At 42.1% G+C, this 27,532-nt stretch overlaps 1 protein-coding gene and 1 pseudogene across 1 annotated transcript in view; one reads left to right on the plus strand and one right to left on the minus strand.

The window, feature by feature from the left end:
- Positions 1–27,532, plus strand: part of LOC147724345 (uncharacterized) — a 2,209,372-nt gene that overhangs the window by 672,850 nt on the left and 1,508,990 nt on the right. The window lies entirely within an intron of this gene.
- LOC147724346 (uncharacterized) lies at positions 1,439–26,399 on the minus strand (annotated as a pseudogene).

The following is a 27,532-nucleotide window of genomic DNA, read 5'->3' on the forward strand; positions in this document are numbered from 1 at the left end:
CATGGTGCTGAGGGATGTTCTTGCTGCCATGATGCTGTATCGGAATTGCTACATCCATTTCCCTAGGGGAGGAGAATTGGCTGCCGTGAAGGGGGACTTCTATCCCCTTGGGCGCATCCCCCATGTTGTTGGTGCCATCGATTGCACCCATGTAGCTCTGATGGCACCACAGGTGACGGAGCACATTTATAGGAACCACAAACATTATCATTCCATCAATGTGCAGGTTGTGTGCCTTGCGTACATGACCATGTCTCATGTATGTGCGAAGTATCCTGGCTCGGCCCATGATTCGTACATCATGAGGAACAGCATGGTGCCAGGGATGATGGAGAATCTTCATCCCCAGCGTGCTTGGATTGTGGGTGAGTATGCCTACTGATATGGCATGCTGTGTGTTACCTGATGCACTCTGGCTGTGCAACATTGCAATGCGTGTTTGTCATTCACAGGTGACTCAGCATATCCCAGTAGGCCATGGCTGTTGAGCCCCCTCAGGAATCCCAGGACCCCGCCTGACATCCGCTACAATGAGGCCCATGGCAGGACCCCACGGGTAATCGAACGGACTTATGGCCTGCTGAAGTCAAGATTCAGCTGCCTTGACAGGACCAGAGGTGCACTGGCATACTTGCCTGGGAAGGTGTGCAAGATCGTTGTGGCATGCTGTATGCTGCACAACCTGGCCATCCACAAGGGGATCCCCCTGCTCCTGGATGATGGTAAGGAACCAAGGCCACCACCTGCTCAAGGACCTGAGTCCAGTGATGAGGACAGTGGAGAGGAGGAAGGAGTAGACCTGCACCAGCAGCTCATCAACCGCTTCTTCACTTGAAGGTGGGTGACGAGGTACAATGTGTACATTGTCTGGTGTGGTTGCTGTTGTTGTGAAGGGCAATGCGCGGATGTAACCGACAGGCACACGTTCAGTCACCTGTGTGTGGTAAAAGTGACATTGACGTTCCATATGGGGACGTATGTTGAACCCTATTTGTTCACACCTGCAGCCCATTGTCTAGTATGCCTGTTGTGTCTTGTGTATGTTTTGTGCGGTGTTCTGCCTGTGATGCCACAATGAGATCAGTGACTGTTGGTCTCTTGTGTCTCCCTAGGTGCTACAGAAGAATACTGCCCTACATACTGTACATCATTTGGACACATCATGGACATTGTCAACACTGTATATATTACACTAAAAACGAAAATGCACAAAATCAGGTGCGTCAGGTATTTTATTTTGAAAGTGGACATGTGAATTGTGTGGGAATATTTACATGGAGGTGGGGAATGAGCAGTGAGTTGACAGTCCTGTTCGATGAGATGCAAGAGTAGACACCACATGGATGTGGTGACCCAGTCCAACAGACAGGTGCCATTGCCAAGGAAATGTGGTGAAAGACAGTCCAAACAGTGAATGCAGTGGGGAAGAGGGTTGTCATCACGGCTGGCTCCGTGACTGGCGTGTGGCAGGTGCTTTGCCTAATGAGACTCCCAGGCTCTTCTTCGGACGCCCCCTAGATCTTTTTGGCAGTGGGGGGCCTGCTGAATGGCCAGCGGCGTCAGAGGACTCGCCCCTCTCTGTTGGCGCAGGGAAGGATGGTGCACTGTCATTCTGCGGCACAACAGGAGGGGACGGAGGTGGTGGTTGGGACACAGGCCTTTCCCTCTACAACGCCACTTGCTGGCCCATGAGGTCCACCATCTGTCCAAGGCGGTTGTCGATGGACCTCATCAGCAGGATGAGCTCCCTTAATAGTTCATCCGACCGGCCACTTTGTCCCTGGACCTCTTGGTATGCCTGCACAACTCTGGTGAAGTGGAGCAGGGATGGTGTCCACTCCTCCCAAGGTCTGGTGGTGACCCTGGCCCTCCCACCCGCTTTGCTGCCGGCCCTGGCCCTCCCACCCGCTTTGCTGCCATGGACCTCTTGCCTCGCCACTGTGGGTCCACTTACTCTCTCCCTGCCCTCCACAGTTGTTTCTGTGAGATGGTCATCCCCTGGGACAGGGAGGGTGCTGCAGGTGGTACTGGTGGTACTGGTGGTACTAGTGGTAGTGGTGGTGGCGGTGGTGGTGGCGGTGGTGGTGGATGCGGTGGAGGCAGAGGCCGCGACAGCAGGGGTCTGCTGCGCTGTTGTTGCAGCAGATGTGGTGGTGGGCAGGATGGGGGCCTGGGACCTCTGGGTCTGTGGCACACCAGATGGGCCGGGCCGGAGCTCATAGTCCAAACTGTCCTGGGAGTCCACATCTGAGAGTCCATGTGCCGGGGGTGGAGACTGGCTCTGCTGGTCGTTGGGGTGGTCCTCAGCAGTTAGTTCTTCGTCACCTGTCTTCTTGACCCCATAAAAGCAGACGAAAACTTCACTCAATGGCTTACATCTACTCTTGATATAGTTGCTCCCAAAAAAAACATAAAGAAAAAAAACACTACTTTCAAATCCCCATGGTATTCTCAAGAACTGAGGAACCTTAGAAAAATCTGCAAAAGCAAAGAGCGGAACTGGAGGAAAAACTGGGACCCCACTATCAAAGACGAATATAAAAAAGCAATGAGAACCTACAAATTAGCACGAAAATCAGCACAAGCATCCTTCTTTAACGAAAAAATAAAAAATGCTTCTAATTCATCCAGAGAGACTTATAAAATAGTCAAAGACTTACTCAAAATTCCTAATCCACCCTCCACTGAGCAACCCACAGTTTCCAGATGCAACCAAATTGCAACCTATTTTCAGAATAAAATCACCAATATTTTACAAACCCTCCCTCCTGTAAATGAGAATGAACCCCTTGATGAACGGGTACCCACCACTACTGGCCCGATTCTAGATAGTTTTCACCAACTATCCAACAAAGACTTTCTTAAAACGCTTTCAGGTATGAAAAGCGGCTCACCCACTGACCCAGCCCCCATCCGTATCCTTAAACAAATTGGACCAACCATTTCACACCTAGCAACAAATCTCATCAACGCCTCTCTCAGTCAAGGTGTAGTCCCCCCAAATTGGAAACATGCGATTGTTAAAGCCCTCCAAAAAAAGCCAGGCCAGGACCCCTCAGATTTTTCTAACCTGCGCCCAATCTCTCTCCTACCAGGCATGAGTAAGATTACAGAGAAACTGGTCAACCAGCAATTGTCAAACTTTCTTGAAAGTAACAGTCTCCTCCGCCCATCACAAACAGGTTTTCGTCCCGGACAGGGGACAGAGACTGCCCTCGTAAAAGTAGTCGAGGAAGCCAGATGCATCTTGGATTCAGGGGGATCGGTTTTACTGATCCTCCTGGATCTAAGCGCTGCATTTGACACGGTGGACCATAAGATCCTGATCCAGCGTCTACTTAACCTGGGAGTGAGGGACAAGGCACTCAGTTGGCTTTCATCTTTCCTGAAGGACAGAACCTTCCAGGTCTGTGAAGGGAACATACGATCAGACCCGTTCCACCTCCAGTGTGGGGTTCCACAGGGCTCTTCATTGAGCCCCACACTATTCAACACCTACATGGCCCCCCTGGAGGATGTGGTCATCCCCTTTGGGATAAAAGCCGTCACATATGCTGACGACACCCAAATGGTTGTGTCCTTTTCCCTTGAAGGTGAAAAGATAAAAAACCTTCATGATTGTCTTGAGGGAATCTATGATTGGATGTCTACCTCAAGGCTTAAACTTAATGGCTCTAAAACAGAGCTTATGCTGCTGGGACATCAAATGTCGCCTCTTCCTTCCGCCATGTGGCCCTCTTGCCTAGGTCCCCTCCCTCAGCCCAAGACGGAACTCAAGAGTTTAGGCTTCTGGCTAGAACATGATCTATCCATGAAAACACAGGCTAAAAAAACTGCCGGAACCTGTGTTGGCCTACTCCGCTCAGCCAGGAAGATTCTCCCACTACTCCCTGCACTCTCACAAAAACTGCTTATTCAGGGCTTGATACTGTCTAGGTTAGACTATGGCAATGCCCTCTTCCTGGCGGCTCCAGAAGCTACCGTTAATGTTCTCCAAAGAACACAGAATGCCGCTGCTCGGATGCTGACAGGAACACCCCGGAGATCATCGGCAAGACCAGCACTAAAGGCACTTCATTGGCTGCCGATTCGAGAAAGAGTCATATTCAAGGCTCTATGTACCACCCACAGAGCCTTGCAAAATCTAGGCCCACCTATGCTGAAGACCATGCTTTACCCTTACAAATCCAACAGGTCCCTCCGCTCCTCTCATAAGAACCTGGCCACAGTCCACAGAGTAAAAAAAGCCCGCACTGGAGGACGCCGTTTCTCGGTCACAGCTGCCACTCTATGGAACGCCCTACCAATCCATCTTCGAGCCGAACCCAACTACATGAAATTTAGGAAACTACTCAAAACGCATCTCTTCCCACAATAATGTTCCCCCTTCCTTTCTGTGGTCCTTTTGCCCCTCCCCCCTTCCCCTCAGTTGTATATGCAATCTCAGCGCTGGGACGCTCTCGGGCAGCCATGCGCTATATAAATCCCGCTTTCATTTCATTTCATTTCAGCAGATGGGGAATGGTCAGTGTTGGGCACTGTGCAAGTATTTTATCATCTGCGTATCATCGAATGTCTGTACACTACACAATTATGAAGTCAGCAGTAGTACAATTCATGGCAACACTGTGTGTAATATCATAGTGAAGAGCAACATAATTTACTCATACATGTTTAATGTCAATGCATTGCATGCTACTGTTGTTGCGTTTAGGGATGCAGGTCTACCACACACACACACCACCTAGTGGTGACTTGCTTCATCATCGGGGCCCACCCAAGTGGCCTAGCGTCACTTGGGTGTGCTTCGACACCTGAGTTACAGTGGAGCAGGTTGTGAAGTGTGGATGCAAACAAAAAAAGTGTGAGTGTTAAAAATTGTCCTGGTTTCTAACTTTATATTACAGTTTTAATAAAAAAGCAACTGGACAATATTAAAATATAGGTGAGATACTGGAAGGGGAGTTACGACCTACGTATCTCAATTATGTGTTGGTCAACATGTTTCAACCATTTGGGGTGATCCCCGTATTCATCAGGACCAATAAAAGGAAGTGGGAGGTGTGGGTCCCCTAAAAGACGCACCCTGTCCTAAATCCTTTGTCATCCAGAGGAAAGAGTGTTCCACTGGGAAGACACTCCTAAAAATGTAGGGTGCCAGAAAAAACTAGAGGGATTCTCTTGTTTGGCTTCAACGAGCAGGGGGTAGGTGCTTCACGTGTTACAACATATTAGTTGGCTGTCGTGGAGAGAGGCTAATCACCTACGTCTGCCGTCCACCCCTCGGCTATGATACCCCCTGCTCGTTGAAGCCAAACAAGAGAATCCCTCTAGTTTTTTCTGGCACCCTACATTTTTAGGAGTGTCTTCCCAGTGGAACACTCTTTCCTCTGGATGACAAAGGATTTAGGACAGGGTGCGTCTTTTAGGGGACCCACACCTCCCACTTCCTTTTATTGGTCCTGATGAATACCGGGGATCACCCCAAATGGTTGAAACATGTTGACCAACACATAATTGAGATACGTAGGTCGTAACTCCCCTTCCAGTATCTCACCTATATTTTAATATTGTCCAGTTGCTTTTTTATTAAAACTGTAATACAAAGTTAGAAACCAGGACAATTTTTAACACTCACACTTTTTTTGTTTGCATCCACACTTCACAACCTGCTCCACTGTAACTCAGGTGTCGAAGCACACCCAAGTGACGCTAGGCCACTTGGGTGGGCCCCGATGATGAAGCAAGTCACCACTAGGTGGTGAGTGAGGGGTTTATTAACAAGGAACACTGATTCCACGTTTGGAAAGCCTTCATTTCTCTCATCGGGTAATACTCCTTCATTTGTTCTTTAAAATTCTTGACCAGGGGATCAGGAGTATTCCCCGTCCAAGATCCACGGACGCAATTCCTTACTCTCCATATGTTTCAGCTACCACACACACACACATCAGGAAGAGTTAAGATATTTACCTACCTGTTAGGTGAAGGGAGCAGTGCAATGGCTGACACATGTTTCTGGGTGGGGAGGCCTGTATCCTGCTCAGCTGTGGGACAGGAGGCATGGTGGGAGTGGTAGTGCAGGCCTCCCTTCCCCAAACTCCCTCCAAGTTAAGATGGCTACCTACCTGAAAGTCTGCTTGTTGAAGTGTAAAATGGCTGACACTTGCTCCTGGGTGGGAGAGGCCTGTATCCTGCTCAGCTGTGGGCCAGGGGGCATGGTGGGAGTGGTAGTGCAGGCCTCCCTCCAACAGCCAGACATCCCAAGACAGATAGCTACCTATCTGTTAGGTGAAGGGAACAGTGCAATGGCTGACACATGCTTCTGGGTGGGGTGGCCTGTATCCTGCTCAGCTGTGGGACAGGAGGCATAGTGGGAGTGGTAGTGCAGGCCTCCCTCCCCCAAACACCCTCCTAGTGAAGATGGCTACCTACCTGTAAGTCTGTTTGTTGAACTGTGCAATGGCTGACACCTGCTCCTGGGTGGGGGAGGCCTGTATCCTGCTCAGCTGTGGGACAGAAGGCATGGTGGGAGTGGTAGTGCAGGGCTCCCTCCCCCAAACACACTCCAAGTGAAGATGGCTACCTACCTGTAAGTCTGTTTGTTGAACTGTGCAATGGCTGACACTTGCTCCTTGGTGGGGAGGCCTGTATCCGGCTCAGCTGTGGGACAGGAGGCATGGTGGGAGTGGTAGTGCAGGCCTCCCTCCCCCAAACTCCCTCCAAGTGAAGATGGCTACTTACCTGTAAGTCTGCTTGTTGAAGTGTGCAATGGCTGACACTTGCTCCTTGGTGGGGAGGCCTGTATCCGGCTCAGCTGTGGGACAGGAGGCATGGTGGGAGTGGTAGTGCAGGCCTCCCTCCCCCATACAGGCCTCCTAAGCAAGATGGCTAGCTACCTGTTGTGTCTGGGAGGACAGTGTAATGGTGTTTAGGTATTGCAAGGAAGTACTTCTCAGTGTGTTGTTTGGAATTTGTTTGTACTTACCAGCCTCCGCTCCCCCAGCTACTCCTGTGAGACTCTCAGGAAGCAGTATGGCAAGCACCTCCTCCTCCCATGGTGTGAATGTTTTCGGTGGGATGGGAGGGCCACTGCCAGTCACGCTCGCCAGCGTCCAGTTCTTACTCATCCGCTCCTTGACAACCCTCTTGAGATCATGCCACCCCTTCATGATCTTCTTCTTGGATCTTATGGTGGTTCCTACTGCATTCACCCTTTGGACTATCCTTTCCCACATTTGTGTCCTTGTGGCTAATGGTGTCAGTTGGACAAGGCTACCAAACAGTTGTGGCTCTACTCTCACAATCTCATTGACCATGACTGTCAACTCACTCACTGTGAATTTTGGCATTTTTTGTGATGTCATGGTGTGTGGTGGTTGAGGTGTTTGTGGGTGCAGGGGTGTGGTGTTGAGGTGTGAGGTGTGTTGTGTGCTGGGGGATTGTTTGTGCTGGTGTAATGGTGGTGGTGCTGGTAGTGGTGGATGTGTGTGTTTGCTGTGGTCTTTTGCCTCTCCCGATAGATGTGGTGTATGGCCTTCTCTTCTGGAGTGTTGCAAAGAATTGTGGTTAGTGAAGGGGTGGCTTTATACTCAGCTGTGTGGGTGTGTCAAAGTGGAATTTGGGTGTCAGGTGTGTTTTGGGAGTTGTCCTGTGCTGTTTTATTTTTATTTGCATTTATTTTGGTTATTTGTATGTCTGTTATGTATTTGGGGGGCATGGCTACTTTTATTTGTGCAATGTTTGGCATCACTGCGGTGCTTTTGCATCGTCCGCCATGTTTTTCATGTCCCGTCCGCTGCGGAGGCTATGCTGCCGCTCTTCCGCTATCTCTCCCATTCACTCCTGTGTGCGACAGCGGCGATCGGGAACAGCAGTTCCGACCGCGTCACCCTCGAGGATATACTAATTTTCCGTGCAGTGTGTCCGCTGTCCTGGTGGCGGTTTTTCGCTTTTCCGCAGCTTTTCCGACCGCGCAGTCATTTTATGGCCATCACCACCCGCGTCGGATGGCTTTGCTTGGCCCGCTACCGCCGCGGTCGGTGTTTAGTGGCGGTTGATCCTAATGTGGCCGCCGGTGTCTCCGAGGTGAAGGCGGGCGGGTTGGTTTCCGCCTCCATGGCGGTCAGGGTGGTTTTCGGCCCACTATCCTAATGACCCCCTTAGTGTGTTTCCTTATAGTATTGTAATCATTTAGTAAATATGCATGTAGTCATACAGTACTTTAGGTTCTAGTGTTATGGAGTGCTTCAAACTGCTATGCATTATGTATGTAGTGCTCTTATCACCTTTACACTTGTGCTTCAGGCCTACAGTTTTTTAGTCAGAATTTGTATGACATGTGTTTGTATAGTAATAAAAATGTATAATTTTTTTTAAGTTTTTAATAAATACTTATTTATGTTTATTTTTTACAGATACTGTTTATCATTGTTAAAATAAAGTTATCATCCCACAGAAAGAAAGAAGAAGAAAAAGTCAGAATAAGGATACTTACTTGAAAAAAAACTCAACCACAAGTATTGGAAGACCAACATAATGTGACTAAAAAGAGAACAATTTCTGGTAAGACTACCAAAGACTTTATAAAAAACATTACTACATTCCGAAAAAAAATGCAAATGTGCAAAGCAGTGAAAATGTTCCAAGTACAAAAAAAAGTGCAAAGAATAGGAAAGGCAAAAAAAGGAATGTAAAAACAAAGGATACAACTTATAGTAAAAGAAGAGAAAATCAATATAAAGAAATTCGCCAAAAAATATTTTACAACAGAGTTGTCCATAATTTACTGAAACACACAAAGAAATATAGAAAGAGACCACAATTTTATAAACAGAAAAAGCATATCGAATCCATTGTTTAAAAGGCTTTTGAAGTAAAGAGGAAACTCTTCATTTTAGTATTGAAGAGAATTTGATCACTAGATAAACCAATCCATTTAATGAAGGCCAAAAGTAAGAGGAAAAGAGTAATAAACAAAACTAATTTTTGTGATATTGTTTTAGGGCAATGGAAACATAGTTCAAGTTCTGAGCCTTTTATTAATGAAGAGAGTTATTTACAGAGCAATAATATGGTGCATGCAGTTGACACCAGTGGTCGAGCTTATGAGGTTAGAGATGGTTGTCCAATTGAGAAAGAGCAAATGGTTCCTAGAAATGCAGAAGAAGTGATAGCTGGTGAAGTTCTAGGCAGACGTCCTAAAGCCCCAGTGTACACTTGGGATTGTAGTAGTATTTGTAGTATACAACAAGAATCTAATGATAAATTACGCAATTCTTGCAAGCATATTGTAAAAAAAAGTGTTAAACAAAAGATTAAGCTGTTGCAAGGACTAGACCCTTTCAGAGTGAGAAAATATACTGGTTTGCAAGGGCATTCTCTGGCTTGTCTTTCTAGGAAAGTATGTCAAAGTGTTTTTCCCCTTTTCAGGATGTTGGCAGTACATCATACTCAAATGCGGAAGTTAGTGAGAAGATTGTATTATGCAAAAAGTCCAGAACTAAAGTTAAATGAGTTGAAAAGTGCTCTTTTGCCAGGATCAGTATCAGATGTGAAAAAGGTTTGTGATGATATTGAGTTTTGTTACTTTGGTCCTGCAGAAGAGAGTACAGAAACTGAGACATTAATAAAAGAAAATGTTGTAGAGAATGTTGAATATACTTGTGCAAAAAATTTTGAAAATGAAATTACAAAGTTTAAGGTGATTTCAGGTGAAAGGCCACATTTTTCTTGTTTTTGTTGTCGCCGAACTCACTACAAAAATCAGACTAGGAGTGTTGATCTGTATTTAAAAAGTGAAAAAGAAAATAATGATAAGTGGAAGGAATTTGCAACTTATTATTTGGTAGAGAATTGTTTTGATTTGGGTTCTGATCAGCGTATTTGTAAATATTGTTATAACAAATTAGATGAGAGTAGAATGCCTGCTAGAGCTGTGCATAATAATTTAGAGTTACTTGCTATTCCTCAAGAACTGACAGATCTCAATACCTATGAGTCTATTCTCATTCAATGTGTGCACCCATTTCAGGCTATTGTCCGTATGGTGCCTAAAACACTTAAATTGCCTCCTTCAGATTTACAAAGAGGATTAAAAGGAAGAGTGGTGTATTTACCGTTAGATTTAAAGAAAAATATTGAAACTATTGGTGTAGACAGTGTAGAAAGTGAACCACTAGTTATTCTTGTTAATGGTGTGCCAACTAAGAATAGGAAAATCTGGCAGAAGTTAGTGGATGTTAGGAAAGTGCAAAAGGCAACATTGTATTTGATAAAAAACAATACATACTATAAGAATGTCTATATATGAGAACAAGAAATAGTTTTAGCAGAAGATACTGAAACGTCAAGTGGACAAATTGAAAAAGTGGACATGTCAAGATGTGAAGAAATCTATGAACATTACAGTGTGCACCCACTTCATTCAAAAGAAGTGATGGGAAACATTATTGATTTGTTCCAAATTAAAAAAGCAAAAGGAAGTCCCATGAGTGTAAGGGAAGAGAGCTTGGAAGTTCGTTGTTTTCCACAGTTATTCCCAACTGGAAAAGGAGGACGATATGATGAACGTCCTGTGCAGATTATGGAATCTGAATATCGGATAACAAGATTATATGCAGAAAATCCAAGATTTCGACAATGTATCCCTTATATATTCCATCTTTTGTTTGAAAGTGACTTGTCTGGACTTTCATATGCTGGAATACATCTTCAAAATGTATCTGCAAAAGATTTTATGGATAAAGTGCACCAGAGAGATGATCATCTAGAATCTCTGTTCGTTAATTTAATGGCATGTCAGCGTGGGACTAATGAATATTGGTACCGTCGTCATGGAGAACTCAAATGTATGCTACGGAACTTAGGAACTCCAACATGATTCCTTACCCTGAGCTGTGCTGAGTACGCTTTGGATGATTTACTAGAATATCTGCGAGAGGCAAATTCCAATATAAAAAACATTGAATACAAGACACCTGGAGAACTGTGCTCTTTGGATCCTGTTAATGTATGCAGGTATTTCAATCATAGATTTGAGGCTATGTTGTCTTTTATCTGCAATAAAAAAAAACTCCTCTTGGAGAAGTTGTGGATTTCTTTTGGAGAAAGGAGTATCAAGCAAGAGGTGCTCCTCATATACATATGCTGTTATGGATTAAGGACGCTCCCAAATTTCAAACAGATGTGGATGGTACTGTTTTGAGTTTTATTGAACAATATGCAACATGTGCTGTACCCAAAAGCACAGCAGAAAAGAAATTAAGAGCACAAGTGTTACGATTCCTAAGCCACCGATGTGGAAAATACTGTAGATGAAAGTACAAATCTAAGGACAAGTTCTACACCAAATATTGTTTTGCATTTCCACATCCTGTAATATCGAAAGGAAGAGTGAACAGTTTTATGTCATCTTTGCGACATACTATCACAAGAAAGTCTCACAAAAATACCTACAACTTAAAAAGAAATGAAGAGTCAAAATACATAAATGACTACAACCCAGTCATTTTGTCCATGTGGAATGCTAACATGGATATTCAATATGTTGCGGACAATTCCATTGCTGTTGCTTGATATGTAACATCTTATATTACAAAATCAGAAAAGACAGAATTGAAAGAAATGTGGGAAGAGATTTCTCACGAGAAGACTCTAAGTAAGAACTTATATAGTTTCAGTTTGAAGATGTTATCGCACCGAGAAATCAGAGGATATGAATGCTCAGATCAGTTATCATCTACAAGTCTATACTCCAAATCTACAAGAATGATTGCAGCAATGCGAAATCGAGTACTGAAATCCGTACAAGAAATTGAATATTTAGCAGCAAAAGCTCCAGAAAGTAAAAATGTTTGGAAAACGAATATGTTGGATACATATTACCCAAACAGAAGTCATCATCTTGAGAACATGTGTCTCTATGAAGTGCTGCAAAACTACGCTTTTAAATGGAATACTACAGAGAACATCAATGATGGAAAATATGGAGTCATTGCTTCCGAAGGATGTTTGGTGAAACAAACGAAAGGAAATACGATTAATCACAGGAAGCTGAGTTGTTGACACTGCTGATAAAAGGGAATTTTACTATTTAGCTCTTTTACAACTATTCAAACCATGGCGTTCAGAACTGGAATTACTTGGAGATTTCCAGAGCTATGAAGAATCCTTTAAAGCTTATAAAAATAGAATACAATGCATTGCTTTTGCCAATTATGTGAAAATGTTGAACGATGAAATTAATTAAGAAGCTACAATTGCAGCTGAGATTGCTAGAGACAGTTCTCAAGACAGTCAAAGTTCTGCTGCGCTGAGTCAAGATCCACTAGGACAACCAATTGTTGAAAACAAAGCAGCAATTGTCATGAATGAGGTGGAAACAGCAATGTATCAAGCTCAAGAAGATGTAACAAACGTAGGAAACTTGGAAGAACAACTAAATGTTGAGCAAAAACAAATATATGAGCAAGTGGGACAACAGATTGACCATGGATTACTTCATGAAAAGAAAGAGTGCTTATGTACGTCATTTCAACCTATCCGAATGTACGTGAGTGGACAAGCTGGAGCAGGAAAAAGCTTTTAAATTAAAGTGATTACAAGTTATCTACAGAAAACAACTGAGTTGCATTTGTCTTGTGTTGTAACTGCTCCAACTGGGTTGGCAGCACACAACATTAAAGGAATTACTTTACATTGTTTACTAATGCTACCAGTAGAGCATGAAAATAAATTGGAATACCACCAGCTATCTGGAGAATCTTACTGTGAGGTTTCAAGAGCCTTGAAGAAAATGAAACTTCTCATTATTGATGAGGTAAGCATGGTATCAAACTTAATGCTTGCCTTGGTGCATTTAAGAATGCAGCAAATTCTTAAAACAGAGAATGACATATTAGTTGGAGGAAAACACGTCATAGTTTTTGGAGATCTACTGCAACTCACTCCTGTAAAAGGACAACCAGTTTTTAAAACACTTGCGCATGAAGACACCAGAAAGTCTCTGGGTAGCGTTGGAGGCGTGAACATTTGGTCATATTTTGAATACAAAGAACTCCTTACAAATATGCGACAGGCAAATTATGTTGAATAATGAACTATTCTCCAAGATATAAGAATTGGACTACTGACAGAACAAGGCAAACATGCTTTACCGACTCGATTACTTTCCAATTTGTTTCCAAATGAAAATATAGATCCTGAGAAAATATACATGGAAATTGCAGATAAGAAATCTGTAATCTGTTTAATGCCAACACTGTGTGAATGTTATACATTCAATGAACAACTTTTGAAACTGGAAAATGGAGAAATAATAAAAATGGAAGCCATCGATAAAATAGAACATGGTGGAATCACTATTATTTTGACCAAAAAATTGAAGACAAAATTGGATTTTTTAGAAAAATCAATATCTTAAACTGCTGGTATAGAAAAGAATCTATATGCATGTAGGAACTGTCGGATAATTTTAAGGCGTAATTTGAATGTAGAAAAAGGTTTAGTTAAAGGAGCAATGGGCAAAGTTGTGGATTTTGTTAATTATCAAAATAGAGATGGAATTGAATTCTTAAAGATTAAATTTGATCAGATTGAAGATGTGAAACAAATTGGTTGTTGTTCTGTTAGCTTTTTGATTGTTAAAGATTTATATGTCCGTAGAATACAGTTTCCATTTTCTCTGGCATATGCAGTGACTATTCATAAATCTCAGGTTTAAGTGTTGACAGTGCTTTGGTGAACATTGGAAATTCTGTGTTTAAAGAAGATATGGCATATGTTGCTTTGTCGCCAGTCAGAACATTATCTTATTTGTTTTTGATTGATTTTGATGATACTAAGATTACTGCAGATGCCAGCTGTGTCAAAGAGTACAATAGGTTAAGAAGAACATATGCTCCTAATTTAGGTCAATATCCTGTATTTGAAAAGCGTGTGGTTGCTAGAAAAAGAAGGTATGAGAATATCTGTACTGAAGGTTTAGAGAAGGGAAAAAAAGATAATGTTGTCATTGCAAGCAAAAAGTAAAAGGACCCTGTTGAAGAGATTGTTGGTTTTCAGTTTGAAAATAGTTCTGTTGTCAACTGCTATGCTAATGTAGTGGTCAATATTGTTTTTTTTCTTGAAGGTTTGCAACAGCAAATTATGGAGAATCGGGATAAAAGATTTTGTTGCTTATTACATTCTCTTTATGAAAAATTGAGAAGACATAAAAGTAAAATACAAAGAGTTTCTGATGTTCGTAATCTTTTGGATGTATGTTCTGGTTCTACACAATTTACACAAAATATCCAACAAGATGCTCAGGAGTTTCTATTGTATATGCTTACAGAATTGGAAAATGAAGGTGTAGATATAGAGAATATTTTTGGCCTTTGTTATAAATGGGAACATCGATGTGAAAATTGTATACATGTAGCACTAATGTAGACACTGAAAGATTTTTATATTTGACATTACCGGACTGTAAATCAGTGTCTTTGAGTAAATTACTTAAAGCTTCAAACCAAAACATGGAGTGTAGGCAATGCAAATCAGAAATGTTATCAACATTTTTCATCCAAAGATATGGAAAATATATAATTTTACTGATGCAACGTTGTACAGTTGACGGAAGAAAATTGGACACTTTAATAAAACATTTTGTTGCTACATAATTATCAATATCTGGGAGGACTTTTGTAGCAGTAGCAATAATTTTCCACAATGGTCCTTCAATAACATCTGGACATTACACTGCATATCTCAAAAGTGAGAAAGGCTGGAGTCTTTGTAATGATGCTGAGTTGGTTTTCAAATAACGTTTGCCTTTCGAATTGCCAAATTCCTATCTAATATTTTTAAAGCCAACATTTTAGTAAGATAATTCAGCCTCTGAGGAATTTATTGTTATCATTTCATAGAATTATCATTGGACAATTTACTAAAAGATTACTGCAAAAATACAATTTGACCTCAAGGAAATGTATTTCTTTAAATGATGGACTTTTTGTTGCACATTGTCTCGGTGTATAATTTTAACTGGCATTATTTATAGTGTTTATAAATTTAAGTTATAACATTTTCTTCGCAGTAATATTTTGATATACGTGTGATTTGTATTATCTGGTATTTTACTATATATGGATTATTGGTTTTAAAAAAAAAATCTAATTGATTGTTTTTTTTGTTGCCCACTGTTATGTGATGAGTACAATTGAAACCACTGTTTCTAGTGAAATTCAATATATTCTGAGAACAGCAAAAAAGGCAAAGAAATTACTTTGTAAAATTTTTACATTTTGCTGTGCTGTTAAAAATGTATTATTGTATGTTATAACTATTTTTTCTATTTTACAGATCTTAATTTTAAGATATCAAATTGACCACCATTTATATTATAAGAAGTGAATAAAATGTGTACTGTTTTTACGTGTATTACTGTTGAGGTAAGTTTTAGTTAAGTCTTAAAATGCACAATGGATTGTGTTTCCACACAGTTGAAGAAAAGGAACATGGATGGACTAGATTTCTGTCAGAAAATTGTAATGCAAAAATGTATAAAATAGGGGACATCTTCAGAACACCTGTCTGCAAGATCTATGGTATAGTACAGAATAGACTAATATGGTTGTTTTGCACATCTTAATAATTTCAGAATTAAAAGAAATGAAACTCTTTAACTTAAACTACATCAGTCAGTGTTTTTGCGTGTGTCATATTAGATCGCATCCCTTGCCTTCAGAAATATATATTAATGTCCTATCAGTTTCCCAAAATGTAAGTAGTTGTAAATGTATGTTATTCTTTGTTATCAGTACACAAATTTACTCCTACAATAACAATTGGCCTAGCTATTAACTCTCTTTCTTATTAATAAGGTGAGGAAAAAGCATCCTGTAAACCTTTTCTTTTCCATGTAAATATAATCTCATCATACACAGTACTTTGCGTTGAAAAGGTGTTCTATAGGTTTTGCTGTGTGTGTTTGCACAGAACACTCATAGAACAAGACACATCTCCAGATTTATCAGAAATCATAAATCTGGGCATGTTTGTGAATGTCATTTGAGATGTCATCAGTGATGTCATGAGTGATGTCACTGACCATGTCATGAGTGATGTAATATGTTACATCATCAGCAGTGCAGTGCGGGCGCGCGAGTTATAGTTAGCTGAGTTAACTATAACAAGGGAATTTCAATGCTTTTGTATGAGTGAAATGTCCAGCTAACTATAACATGTGTGAAACCTATGTTTTTTTCAGTGAATTTCTAAGGTTTTTTAAATGATAATTCCTAACTAGAACGTGTGTGAAACCTATGGTTTTTTGTGTGAATATCTAAGGTTTGTTTAATGCGAATTATTAACTATAACATGGCTGAAACCTATGGTTTTTTCAGTGAATTTCTAAGGTTTTTTAAATGCTAATTTTTAACTATAACGTGGCTGAAACCTATGGTTTTTTCAGTGAATTTCAAAGGTTTTGTAAATGATAATTTTTAAATGTATTAATTGTTATATCTTTTATACTAATTTACTACATTATTTCAAACTATTTATTTTTAGATATTTTATTTTTTAAATTACATTACACATTTTTAATATTAATTGATTTTTTTTAATATTGAAATTGTAATATATATATTTTTTATTTAATATTTTTTTAATTTATATTTTATATAGCAGGCAATGATATCCTATGGAAGGAAATTCAAGTTACTGGTAAGTACAGTTAAATTTACTTTTCAGGAATAGTAGTGAGCTAGATTGGGGAAATTATTCCTCTTCAATCCTGAGGTCCCCTGTGAGCCAACTAGCCCACTAGGTACCTCCAGTAGGCGCCAGGCAGCTGTGTTGCAGAGAGTCGCTCAAAGGGCACGCCTCCTTTTTGCAACACTCTGCAACACAGCTCCTTTGCTCTTACTGGAGTTACCTGTTGGACTAGTTGCCCCCTAGGGGACCTCTGGATTGAACAGGAATTAATTCCCCAACTTCAAACGCGCCTCAGGGCATGTTTGCACTCATATCACCGCAAACACCGCCCCCTACCTTCACCACTGTGCTAACGCGCCCTTAGAGTGTTCTAAGTTGGGGGATTAAGTCCCTTTGCATACTGGGGGTCCCTAGGGGCCATCTAGCCCACCAGGAACCTCCAGTATGCGCCAGGAGGCTGCGTTGCAGAGACGTGTAATGAGGCCACGCCCCTTTTTACACCTCTCTGCAACGCAGCCCCCGGGCGCGTTCGCAGAGGGGGAACTAATTCCCCTTGCATACTGGGGGTCCATGCGGGCCAACTAGCCCACCAGCAACCTCCAGTATGCACCAGTGGGCTGCATTGCAGAGAGGTGTAATGAGGTCACCCTCCTTTTTACACCTCTCTGCAACACAGCCCCCTGGCGTGTTTGCAGAGGGGGAACCAATTCCTCTTGCATACTGGGGGTCCATGGGGGCCAACTAGCCCACCTGGAACCTACAGTATGTGCCAGGGGGCTGCGTTGCATTGCCCCAGGGGGTGGTGGTCCCCGGGGCAGTGTGAGAGAGATCAGGCCCCCCACACTTCTTTTTCACTATGGCCCCAGGATTTGGTCCCCCTGGGGGATAATTTGAAAAAAAGCAGACCAGGTTTAAAAAAAAATAATTTTGGGGTCTTGGGGGTCCTTGTGGGACCACCTGAGCAGTCCTAGGGGGTCAAGCTGTTTCTACCCTGCCCCTTTTTTGCGTTCTACATGTTTGTTTTGTCTGCTTTCTTTTGCCTCGGTCTACCGAGCACAATATGGCTGCCAACACTTCCAGGTTTGAAGTGTTCAAAGCCAATGAGCATGCAGCTCGTACTCGGAAAGGTACTCGTACGGTACTCGTACGGTACTCGTATCCCGCGATTTTTGTCCAAAAAAAACTTGGGGGTCCTTGGGAGTCCTTGTGGGGCCCCCTGAGCATGCCTAGGGGGTCAGGGTGTTTCTACCCTGCCCCCTTTTTGCGCTCTACACGTTTATTTTTCTGCTTTCTTGTGCCTCAGTCTGCCGAGGCACAAGATGGCTGCCAACACTTTCTAGTTTGGAGTGTTGACAGACAGTTGACAGCCAATTAGCATTCAGCTCGTGCTCGGGAAGGTACAGAGTACAGTAAGCTTACAGTAAGCTTACCGTATGCACCTCTAAATATACTTATGATTTACCTTTTGATTTTCTCAGGAACTACTGAACGGATTTACACCATTTAACAAAAAGGGTCATCTGCGAACCGAACTCTATCTCTCTGCCAAATTTGGTGTAATTCCGTTCAGCCATTCGGGCTGTAGCCCTGGCTAAAGGTCCTATGGAAAATTGCATGGGGAAAACACGTTTTGGGACCCCCTTTTTTCTCGGCCCCCGCTGCACGAATCACCCCCAAACTTTCAGGGAAGGAGCGGAGCGGAGCAGGCCATTTTCTTGGAGAAATTCACGAAGATTCGTCCACAGGCGCCAAAGTTATTCCAAAGAGATGGTTGCGGATTTCTTATGGAAACTAGGTTTTAACTATAACTATAACTACCTACTGGCGACCGCCAGTAGGTAATATATATATATATATATATATATATATATATATATATATATATATATATATATATATATATATATATATATATATATATACTACTATTATAAAGAGAGAACTTGCACCTTTAGGCAAGGTAAACTCGGGAACCACAGCGCCAATCTACACACCCGATACACCGTTGAAATCGGCAGGGTGTGTAGATGGTCATAGGCTTTAAAAAATTTAAAAATAAACGTTATATAAAAAGTTACATTTTTACAAAAAGTAGTTCCCCCAAAGTAGCGCCGTCCGCGACTGTGCGTCGTCACGTCAGGAGCAGGGGAGGAGCAGCGTCCCAGGAGCGGCGGACATGGCGCGCAGGGGAGAAGCGGTGAAGTGAGGCCAGCGGCGGAGCAAAGAGGCGGATATGGCGCGGGGAGGAGCGGCGGCGGACAGGTGGTGAGTGGCAGAGCGGCGGAGCGGAGAAATATGGACCGGCGGTGTGAGCAACAGAGGCAAGGTAAGAATCCAGGGCAGCCAGGGTCGGGGCGGGCGGGCGGGGCACGGGCTGCTGGGGAATGTCAGGGCAGGCGAGGGTAGGAGAAGCCAGCATTTCAGGTTTGTGTGCTCTCCGACCCCGGCCCCCGCCCGCCACAACATTATCCGGGACACAGACAATGTCGTGGCGGGCGGGGGCCTGGGCGGGAGAGCACGCAAACCTGAAATGCAGCCCCCAGCCCCCTTCTACCCCAGGCAACGCTGGGGCGGGCTGCTAGTATATATATATATATATATATATATATATATGTATATATATATATATATATATATATATATATGCATTACCAACTGGCGGTCGCCAGTAGGTAGTTATAGTTAGGACCTATTATGCATAGGAAATCCGCAACATTCTATTCCCAATAACGTTTTGCGCCGATTGATGAATCTTTGCAAAATTTTCAAAACTTTTGGCCATCGCTGGTGTGCTCCTATCCTGAAAGTTTCACAGTGATTCGTCAAGTGGGGGCCGAGAAAAAAGGGCGGTCCCAAAATGTGTTTTCCCCATGCAATTTCCCGTAGGACCTTTAGCCACAGCTACAGCCCGAACGGCTGAATGGAATTACACCAAATTTGGCAAAGAGGTAGTCCTCAGTTCATACTTGTGCCTTTTGCTTAAGTGGTGTCAAAATGTTCAGTAGTGACTGAGAAAATTACAGTTAAAGTAATTTATATATCTATGGGCGCTGTTCATCCGCGGAGTCTGCGCATATTGGCATCGTACCATAAGTGCACCCTTCCGATCAGGGACAGAATGCTAATTGGTCGTAAAGTGGTTGTCAACATTCAAAACCAGGAACTGTTGGGAGCCATTTTGTGCCTCGGTAGAAGCGAGGATGAGGAAGTCAGTGCAATATGTGTGCAAAGCGCAGAAAGGGGACAGGGTAGAAATAATTTTACCCTCTAGACTTGCTTAGGGGGTCCCAGAAGGACCCCCAGGGTCCACAATTCTTTTTTTTTTTAAACCTGGCAGGTGCGTGTAGGGTGCGCAGACTCTGCCGTAAAATAAATAAAATAAAACAGAGCTTCGTTTATAATTAGGCCCGGGGGGGGGGGTAAATACCGGGGGCAAAGTTATTACATTTTATGGGGGGCCCTTATAATTAGCCCCCGGGGGTAAATACGGGGGGAACAATTATTAAATTTATGGGGGGCCCAGAGGGACCCCCCAGCCCCAGGGATCATCACCCCCTAGGGCTAAAAAGAAAAGAAATGGTGGGGGAAGGGCCCAAGGTCCCCAAAGCCGAGGGGGCCACCACCATGGGGTTTTATGTATTGTGGGAGGGGGACTGTGTGGCCCCCCTCCTGGAGCACTCGTGGGCCCCGTTACCCTGAGGGCTACAAATAAAATGGTTGGGGGCTGCAAGGTCTACAAAGCCCCAGGGACCACCACTCCCCGGAGCTTTATGTATTGTGGGAGGGACGGTTCCTGCAGTGTCCCGGGGTATCCATCCCACCCTCCCATAGCAAGGAAATCTGTTCTCTCTTTCAAAATCTAAATCAGACTGCTTTTCCACATGGGGAGCTGCATGTTAGTAGCTCCCCATGTGGAAAAGCAATGCCGGCTCCCAAACACGTAGAAGTTGTGCACCAAAGGCGCTGGAGTCGTGCACCCTACACATTATGAGTCGTGCATCCAGCACATGCACACCAGGGGGCCGCACTTAGCGCTGCGCTGGGCGCGTGACTTTTAGTTTTACTATAAAAAAATAGTCCCTATCAGCAATTTCTAATATCCCCGGGGACCCTATCCCCCGGGTCTTATAAAAAAATATTGGGGACCATGGGGGGAGCCACAATGTCCCCATGGTCCCGCCGGCTCCTCCCGTCCTTCGGGAGCCGGCATTGCTTTTCCACATGGGGAGATGCTAAGTTGAATATGGAAAAGCAATCTGGTTTGGATTTTGAAAGTGAGAATAGATTTCACTGCTGTGTCTTTCAAAATCAAAACTAAGTTTGCTATGGGAGGGTGGGAGCCGTGAGACTCTTGCCCTTTATAGCAAACAGCAGTGTCCCCGGGGTAGGCATCCCAGGACACTGCAGGAACCGGTCCTCGGACATGGCGGTCCCCAGGGCCCTCTAGGGCTCCAGGCGGAGGGCTACGAAGTCTGCCTCCCACAATACACAAAATCCTGTGGGGTGGTGGTTCCCGGGATTTGGGGGGGTTGTGGAGGTCACCACACTTCTAATTTTGCTGGGGGGCCTTGGAGCCCCCCACAACCATTTATTTTATAGCCCCTGGGGGTTGCTCTCAGTCTTGTATAGGAAACAGCAATGTTGAAAAAATCTTCCGGTAAGATAACAAAGGATTTTGAAGTCCATTTTCGGTGTTTTTGTTGGACTTTGCAGGCGTTAAAGTGACGACAATTTTAACTCTGTCTTTGTAAATATGCCACTAAGTTTTGTAATGTCGACAATCTCGTCTTCCATTTAAACAGGCACGAAGTATTTATTGAAGTGAATGAGTTGTGTACTTGTTTTGTTCGTAATGTGGATAGGGGCAGGTTTATAAGTTCATTTTTGTTACTATTGCATTACTTTTAAGATGGGAAAAGTGACGCAAAAGTGGTGCAAGAGTGTTGTAAATCTGGTTCAGATTTTGAAAGAGAGAGCAGAGTGCATCTGTAGGGTAAGTGCTGGTTAGTGTAGGGGTAACAATTACTAGTCTAACTCCAGGGGGGTGCATCTGTACGGAATGTGCTGGAAAGTGTATCAGTAAAAAAAATATTCCAACCCCAAGGTGGTGCATCTGTAGGGTATGTGCTGGATAGTGTATGAGTAACAATTATTATTGCAAATCCAGGGGGTTGCATCTGTGGGGTATTTGCTGGATAGTGTATGAGTAACAATTACTATGAAAAAGAAAGGATTAAAGGAGAAGGATCTTTACAAAAAGAGAGAGTTTCCCTTGTGCCAGAAAGGACTGGGAAGTACAAGACGTAAACAAAAAGAGTTTCCTTTCTGTGCAAACCAATACTGTAAGACTCAAACCCTTATCAAAACATTTAGAGTGGAACCTGAAATATATACCTCAAACACAAAACTATTAAAATATTTGTTCTGATTTTATTAAAAACCGGCATTAAATGCCAAAAATGTCATGATCATTTTACATATACAATACAAAATACAAAGTTAAAAAGATTTTCCTTATTACATAGAATACATCGATCGAGAAGACGGTAGGAGGCCGAACAGGACGGTGTTTCACCAGACGCCAGAAAAAGTTCCACTGAAGCAAGTCCATAACTGCATGGTGGTAAAACCGGGACAGTGAACGTCCGGGATATAACAGAGAAGGAGAATTGAATACTCCAGGATCATCTAAAATTCAGATTGATGACCCGAACTCCATGAAATTAATCCTGTGTGAGACAGAAACATGTCCATGCCCCGTCGAATATTTTAAAAGAAGAACCAAAAGGCAAGAAATGGTTCGAGTCTAAGGATAACTAGAAGAACCATAAAGATATATGCTTTTTAAATTTGAAATGTTGTAGATTTTGTGTACCTGTCCTGAAGAAGGTGTTTACAAAAAGATCAAGACACCGAAACGCGTCGACAAGAGGACTACTGTATCAATTGATATGTATATTTTGTATTCTATGTAATAAGGAAAATCTTTTTAACTTTGTATTTTGTATTGTATATGTAAAATGATCATGACATTTTTGGCATTTAATGCCGGTTTTTAATAAAATCGGAACAAATATTTTAATAGTTTTGTGTTTGAGGTATATATTTCAGGTTCCACTCTAAATGTTTTGATAAGGTTTTGAGTCTTACAGTATTGGTTTGCACAGAAAGGAAACTCATTTTGTTTACGTCTTAAAGGAGAAGGAGACATGCACTTTCATGGTGAACCTGGAAGAAGAGAAAGTGACGAGAGATGATTTCCGACGTCTTTAGGCTTGAGATCCTGGTTAATCATTAAATGGGGTCTGGCAGATAAGTGCGTACTTATTCTGCAAGAAGCCTTTCGGGGGTCTTGCGAAAGCAAGTCATCTTTAATAATTGCCTCTCGCTGCGTGTACTTGCAAGGTCATCTGATTTGCTCGTATGTTAAAAACAGAAACTTTCAACACCTCTTTTTTATTGGTTGTGAAGCATTGTAAGAAGACGTATTACTGACCAATCACTTTCCTTGTTAGATTTTGAAAAACATTTGATTGGCTGTTGTGTGGTTAACTCTACCTTCCTGATCCTAATGTTGATTGGCTTGTTTTTTCTATGTGACATTACGATACCCTCACCATGTACACAGCCCATTTTGTGATGCACTTTATTTTACACTGCGTTTCAAAAACTAGTTGTGGTAGGGTGTTTTTAGCTTAATCTGTGTACTTTGCTTACGAGTTTGTTAACTGTAAAGGTATTTAAAAGTATTATTAGAACATTGGAATGTTGGAAGCTCCATTGAAAACAATGGAGTGCTCTTGGCTTTTAATGGCTGGTATAAGCCTGGAGCTCCAACATTCCAATGTTTCTTTGTTCACAGCTCTGGGTGTGAACAAAGGCTTCAGGGAGCCTGAGGGGATTCCAATCCCCTCACGCTTCCAAAAGGCTTTTTTTTGTTAGAACATTCTGTCCTCTAGTGACAGAATCTTCTAATAGCCTTATAGCCCTTCGTAGATGGGCTATACCGCTATTAAAGTCCCTCTCCCTTGTTAAAGGCCCTCGCCTTCGGCTCGGGGCCTTTAACGCTGGAGAGGGCCTTTAATAGCCGGTATAGCCCTCTACGGCGGGCTATGAGGCTATATTATATTTTCTATTCTATCATTATTGTGATGACTTTTCTCCTTTAGTGTGGAGTACTATGTTCTTTTATTAAATGTATAATTCTTCAAACCATCCTTGAAAGAATAATGCTCATGTTTTCAAAATATTTTTATTGAGTCTTTTATATTCATCATATGTGTGAAATGCAAAAAAATCTTTTCATTCATTGGTATCACGCGTTGGACCATATTAATTTTATTTTATCATAAGCACTCATTCCTTACGTTTACATTATATAAGTGTTGCTCCATCATCTTTATTTAAATGTTTGGGCTTTTTTGACTTTCCGATAAAGCAAAATAGAAGTGCTATGACAAACACTCCCTCATCTTTCTTTTTTATGTACATTTGATTTCATTATTACATTTAACAATCATTTTTAAAAATGGAAAGAATTATTGACATTTGAAGCCATAATTATGTTTTTTTTTTCAAAAAAAGTGCTTGCGAAGATATTCCTCTTGTTCTTCACGAGTAAAAATTGGCAAAGGCACTACTCAATATAAATACTTTTAGTCCATTTTCACTCAAGAAGATAGAGTATTCTCCTTTATTCGAAAGTATTTCATTTTTTCGTTGATAGTTAATTTATACTACATTTTTCAATCATTAAGAAATACTAGCAAACCAAAAAAATTATTTATTATTGTTTGAAATCCTCTGCTGAAAGACATCCAACTCCAGTTGAAGGATCATAAAGTTATATATAAATTAAAGTATACATTAACAATATGATCCCTCGGTGGGAATGAAAGATAAATTCAAGATGATGGCATCGCTCCTAATCATTACTTTGCATTTAGTAATTCCTTAATTAACCTATATTTCTTGTAATGGTTGTTTCATCAAATCGTTATTATATTCCATTTAAACTTAATCATACCACATTCTATAATCATTTAAATATTTTTGCTTTCTTTTTTAAAAATATCAAACATATACCCATTCAGATAATTTACCTCTCTTCAATATTCTTTCCTTCATCCAACTCTTCTGGAGGGGACATAATGTTTTATTTATTTTTAAATATACATTAACCCGTTAACCGCGGCGGTAATTCCGCCGCAGTGTGGGCGTTTCCGTGCGCGGGCGGGGCCGCATCGGCCATTGGCCGACGGCAGCACTGGGGAGGTAGTGCTGCCGTCGGCCAATGGCCGGCAGCAAGGAAAGGGTTAACAATATGTTCCCTCTGAGGAAATGAAAGATATTCTCAAGATGCTTCCGCAGCACCAAATCATTATCTTGCGCGTAGTTTCTTCGCCCGTATTGATTCTCTGAAATGAAACTAATTATCCCCCGGGTGTGGTTTATATACTTTTTGGTTACTTAACACTCTATGGGATCAATTTATTGCTCCTCCCCCTTTTAACATGTTTATGTAAACGTGCCTCTTTCCATACTTGTTAACTTTCGTATAATTTCTAAAATGCTTTATTTAAACTAATTTTTCTTATTAAAGCATTTCTATAGGTTACTTTTTTTGTAATACGAGTATTAACATTTATTCCCCTTTTTTATTTTTACTTATTATTCTAGTAACTTCCTTTTTTTGTAAAACTTTTTTATTATTGTTCATTTCCCTAAACCCCTATTTTTCCTGCATCCTGTGCCAGAGATACTCTATATTAAACTTTGAGTATTCTAATTTGTATCTGAGTATTGATTTATTTAATTCCCTTACTCCAAGTTTTAATACATTTATTTATCTGAAATTTTTAATCTTTCTTTATACACTGCAAGGGATACTGTTATTTGTCTAGAATCACACTATGAATCAGTGTCCATTTGGCAAAATTTAGAGAAAATGATTTGGTTGGTTGATGTGTTTGCAGTTACATAAGTACATATACTCTTGCAGTAAGCCAGGGTATGCAGTGCTTCAAACTCCTTTGCATTATGCATGTAGTGGTGTAACCACCTTCACATTTGTGCTTCAGGCCTACAATTCCCCAGTCACTATCTATATACTCCAGCAAACACAGTGTGACTGCTGTTGCAATTGCAAAATGACTCTTTCAGTACCATGTAGTAATTCATTCACTAAAGTAAAAGTCAACCAATTAAGAATTCACCCAGTGTCTTTACTCATATTAATGTAATCATTCAGTCAGTAAGCATGTACTCATGCAGTGAGCCAGGCTTTAGGGAATGGAGTGATTCAAAGTGCTATGTATTATGCATGTAGTGGTGTGATAACCTTCGCATTTGTGCTTCAGGACTACAATTCTCCACTCACTATACATAACAGGGGTCTCAAACTAGTAGCTTGGGAGCTACTGGTTACTCACCAGCACTCTGAAAGTAGCTTTCAGAGGTGAAGCCAAACCAAGCCAATCTAAGAGATTCTGTGTATATTAAAGAAGGTAGTACTGCTCATTTCACTACCCTTAAGAGTTACAGACAGCCAAACCAATGGCAGGGCCTGTTGATAACACTCAAACACACACTGTGGTGGATTATCAATTAATCAATTAGGGATGTACAGAGCGCACTACTCACCTGTGACGGTTTCCAGGCGTTGGGGGAGTATATGGAGGGATTTGTGCAGCTTTGGTCATTCGAAAAGCCAGGTCTTATGGCTCTTCCTGAATGCTTTCTGTGTGGGGGTTCCTCTGATGCTGAGGGGGAGTTCATCCAGGTCTTGTTAATGATGTAGGAGAAGGGTGTGCCTCCTGTCTGGTTCTGTGGATACAGAGGATTTCGGCCAAACCTGGTCAGTGGAGTGGAAATTTCTTTAGGGGGTGTAGAAGGAGATTGAGGTATTGGAGTCCGGTGTTGTGGAGGGCTTTATAGGTGTGTGTGAGCAACTTGAAGGCCACTCTTTTTTCAATGGGGAGCAAGTGAAGTGCTTGTTTATGCTGGGTAATGTGGTCTTGTCATGGGATGCTGAGGATGAGTCTGGCTGTGGTGTTCTGGACAGTCTGAAGTTTGTGGAGTAGAGATTTGTTAATTCCGGCGTAGAGGGTGTTCCCATAGTCCAGCCTGCTGGTGATGAGTGCTTGGGTGATGGTCTTCCTCGATTCGGGGGGTGGGTCTATTTGAAGGTCTTGCTGAGTATGTGGATGGTGTTGAAGCATATGGAAGCTGCAGCGTTGGCCTATGGGTCTGTCACATGAAACATGTTTATCCACTTTAAATCTAAGTTGGGGAGACTTACTGCTGTGGTAATACCATTTGTGGCACACTGCATGTGATGATTTGAATTGTACTTGATTATAAGCATTTAATATTGATAAACGTTTTCCTAGCATTCTACTGATAATTTCACCTAGAATTTTTGTTGGTTATTTCTGATAATTGTGCTTAGGGTGGTCATAGTGTAATGTTAATACATACTCCCAGCACAACCCCTACACTTCACAAACACCATTACACTACCCTAAAGCCTAAAACACTACCCCAGCTTGAACCTCTACACTACATAAACACCACTGCACTACTCTAAACCCTAAAACACTACCCCCTACAGTAGACGAACACCACGGCACTATCATAAACCCTAAAACACTACCCTCAGCGCGACCCCCTACACTACACAAAAACCAGTGTACTACCCTAATTGCTAAACCTACCACCAACACGACCCCCTTCTCTACACAAAGACCAATACACTACCTTAAACCCTAACTCTATCCCCAGCACAACCCGTTCACTACACAAACACCACTACACTACCTTAAACCCTAAAACA

Source organism: Lissotriton vulgaris, chromosome 4_1 (assembly GCF_964263255.1).
Source record: "Lissotriton vulgaris chromosome 4_1, aLisVul1.2, whole genome shotgun sequence".
Lineage (NCBI taxonomy): Eukaryota > Metazoa > Chordata > Amphibia > Caudata > Salamandridae > Lissotriton > Lissotriton vulgaris.